The sequence below is a fragment of the Vigna radiata genome, unplaced genomic scaffold, assembly GCF_000741045.1.
Source record: "Vigna radiata var. radiata cultivar VC1973A unplaced genomic scaffold, Vradiata_ver6 scaffold_273, whole genome shotgun sequence".
NCBI classification, from domain to species: domain Eukaryota; kingdom Viridiplantae; phylum Streptophyta; class Magnoliopsida; order Fabales; family Fabaceae; genus Vigna; species Vigna radiata.
The window spans coordinates 243,114-247,282 of record NW_014543808.1 but is presented as its reverse complement, the minus strand read 5'-3'; positions in this window follow the sequence as shown (position 1 = coordinate 247,282).

Below are 4,169 nucleotides of genomic sequence, written 5' to 3'. Positions count from 1 at the left end.
GCTGGTTAAAAGTTGGAATAGCTACATCTCTCATTTATTTTCATGATTAAAAGTTGTTAAGTGTTTGTTTTGATAAAGTTCAACTTTTGTTTGTTTATCCTGTTGAGTTTCCCTGTGAGCATATTTTTTTTTTCTTTTTTTCCATAGGCCTGATATTCTTTTCTGTGAGATTTTTTGTTTGACTTATGCGAGTCCTTTTGTTTGACTCTCGAGTTAACAGATTCACGGAGTTGAGACTGGTTATCAGGCTAGCTCCAATGGTCTTTATTCTTTATTATTTCACTAGTTTACTTGTGTTGTGGAAACTTGGAACAACAATATAGATGGCAGAAGATATTAAATTTTGGCTTTTTGTTTCTATTTGGTAAACATTTAGAATCTGCTCTTTCTTAATGCAACCTATTTCTCATCTTTTCAGTACTTAACATATTTACAGTAGACTAAAATCAAGTCATTAGGGTGCAGACGAGGAAATTTAGTAGCAACACATCTATATAAATATCCAAGCCTTATCTTCGTTGAATTGAGAATAAAATGATTGTGATTTCATTTATGTTACAAACAAGAGCATTCCGTAATGTAGGGAAGTGAAGTGTTTACGGGGCCAAAAAAGATTTTACAATTTGTAATGTGAACTGGTTTCTTGTTGGTATTTTACTACATATATTTTCTCTCTTTTTTCGGTTGACAAATGCTGAGGTTCTGAATCAAGGTTTTAGAAAACAGCACAATCAAAGAGAGAAATGAAGAGGTGTTGCTTATGTTTGGATTTGTTGTGACGTGCGAAAAATGTATGTGGAAAGTGCATGCAGATTATCCCTTCGAGGGCTTGAGCATAAGAAGCAGGACAAATGTCCATCTTACATTACAGCAACATGACAGCTCTATTTTGTTATCATAATATTGCCAATTTTATGACTATTTTGTTTAGAAGATCAAGTTTATTAGAGCTGTTCCTGTATTATTCATATACTATAAGTATATGATTTAGCTGCCGAATTATCTGCTATTCCGATACTTATTCATAGGGTACTTATATTATTATGCTTTGCTGTTTTTTAAATTTAACGAAGTTGTAGATGTGATGTGTTCATATCTTAGCAAAGTTAATATTATGTCTTGCTTAATTCTTTCCTTTTTTTCATTATTTTGTATGATATTTATTTATTTATTTGATAAATAATGCATGTAGTATTCTTTTCTGTGATGAACTATAAGCTATGTGCAGGAAAAAATTTATGCTGTCTCATTCCATAGTCACTTTTGAATGGACTGCATTTTTGTATATATATACTTTTTTTTCTTCTACATATGTAATTCTCTGTTGCAGCCACATCTTGTGTTTTGATCAATTTTATATCTTTGCCTTGCAGAAAAAACATGACACGATAAAAGATTAAAAATTAAGATTATTTTTTAAAGTTAATCATATAATGTTTAAATTAAGATAATTTATATCAAAGTTATTTACAATTTTCTATAAAAAGTATTTTAGTATGTCTGGTGTACAAGGTAAATATAAATATATTTTTAATATAGTTATAAATCATTAATAAGTACATTTTCATTATTTAAGTTATATTATAATAAAAATCATAAATATTTAAATATATAAATTATATTTTGGATTAGTAATGAATAATTTAAAATGTTATAATATTATTTTCAATTGTTAATATTTTAAAATATTGATATTTCATTAAAAGATCAAGCTAAATCTACATAGTATAGAAATGATTCGGTTAAATTCTGGATTTTTTTTATTCTACCTCTGCCCCGTCTAAGTTATCGATTTGATTGTGGTATAATATTTCTAGAACTGAATCGTCATTGAGTTGTATAAATGGCTTTAGTAGTATTTCTATTATAATGAAACACAAAGTTATGCTTTGTTTTTGGCATTCGTAGTAAGAAATGACTATTGCCTGACAAGAATATATATAAAAGATTGTGGAATGGAAATTGTATATTTCTAAATTAATCTTTTATACTTGTTTTTATGTTTTTATAAAGAAAAACTCCTTCTAGATAGCTTTTAGGATTATTAGATAATTGTTAAACATACTTATTTCATCTCATGAGTCTAATAATGTAAAGTTTATATTCGTTAATTAATTTTCATTCCTTTAATATGAAAGTTTTATAGTTTCTGAATTTATCAATGAAAGTTTTATAGTTTGTGAACTTATCAATGAATCGTAATTGTAAAGTTTAATTACCATGTTAGTTGTTGTTTCGGTGATATTTTTTGGGATCGAAAGGACTAACCTCGATGATGTGACTCTACTTCCTTCTGGTGCTTGATCTTCAAATACCTTCGCCGTCCGTTCTTCAAACCGTCCGTCAAGTTCCGATCTCCACCCGAGAGGGGGGTACCTGTAAAGGCACTCCGACGATCAAGTTAGATGTCGGTAATGGAAGACCCTCAATCCTCAGCAAGTTGATGCTTAGAATGGAGAGAGGGCTATCGTAGTTACGATAATACTCAGTCAGGTATGAGAGTATGAGTGTGAGAGAATGTGAGCGGACCTTGTTTGGAGCCCTTAGTTCTTTATTTATAGGCTTTGGATTGATATGATATCAATAGAACAGAATAAAATATAAACAAACTTACCTGAAATATCTCTATTGAGATATTATTTGATACGTGATATATTATATTGTTCATTTATTTGCATTTGCGACATGATGGGCCTCGAGCCCAATAAAGTTGGATCAGTTTGATAATTCGACCCATTTAATTGGTAAGCTGGGCCGCTCGGTTTAGCCGGCCGTCAGACCGATCGTCATAGATATACTATCGTACATCATCCCCCCAAGTCCGAGGTTAAGAGAAGGTGTAGGACCTTGGTTGACTGAAGGACTTTTATGAGTGTATGTGTCGTTCGGTGTGCATACCGTTCGTTCTGTATGCGTGCGTGCTTGGTAGCCAGACAGACCTGTTTAGTTCTGTGAGTGACTTGGAAACGACATAATTGTGTTGTCGTTGATCCTCGAAAATGTAAGTAGTTTTACCCGCGTTGGGGTAGTGGCAGAGTCGCCAATTAAGAGCTGTTAGATCCTGTGCATCCAATGGTGCAGATGTCGTGACGCTTTCGTCAGTTCTGCGCTTTTAATAAAAGCAGTTTTTGAAATGAACCGTCATTCAACATTTCTGCTTCATCTCCATCGTCTCTCTTGAGAAGTTCTTGCTCTGCCCAAGTGTCTCCTTTCTAATCCGTGTCATTCTCTCATTCTCAAGTAACTATGGCTCCCTTTTCCTCCGTTCATTCTTTATCTGATAGTGACGATAAGGAGCGTAGTGACTCACCGGTCGTTCGACCAAGAGTCGTAGGATCTGTTGAGTCTCTGTTGAGCGGAGATAGGGTTTTTGTTAGTGGTGGAGTCGAAGTCGAGAACCCGGGGCAAGATTGTTCATCTTCTCCAGTAGATTATTCATGTGCATCTCGTGAGGTTGGTGAAAAATACACCATTTTTGTAAATAAAGATATACTGTTAGGATGGGTGGAGAATAACTGTGTTCTTCGAACACTAGGGTATAATGTTGCCCTAAAATTGATTGCCTGTAGGAAGGAGGAGCGAGTCTTCCATGGGGAGGACGTTGCCGGAGAGAATTGCTTTTATTTTTATTTATGTTTGTTCTATGATATGTACATTAGACTTCCGTTTACCAGATTTCAAATGAAGGTTCTGCAATATTTAAATGTAGCTCCTTCCTAGTTACACCCGAACAGTTGGGGATACATCCAAGCGTTCGGTGTGTTGCGTCAGGCCTTGGGCATTGAACCAACGGCCAAAATATTCTTGTTTTTCTTCAAAAGTCGCCCTAATGTCAAGAAAGGCTGGGTCTCCTTAAGTTCAACGGCAAAAAACGCCATTTTCAATTTATTTGTCGAGTCGTATAAGGATTTTAAAAACCAATTTTTCAAAGTGTCCATTACGAAGATGGGTAGGCCGTTTTTTCTGAACGACGATGGTAGACCCAATTAGCTATAATGACAAACAATTGCTTTCCCTCAATTGCTAAGCCTCCTATCTGAACCTTTCCGATGGGAAATATATTGCTTAAGTTATCCCCTTCTAAAATTAAGAATCCTATTGAAACCAAATATAGTTCTGAATACATGATTATTGAGACTATTAGTCTTCCCGTTTTTTCAAATGCAAAT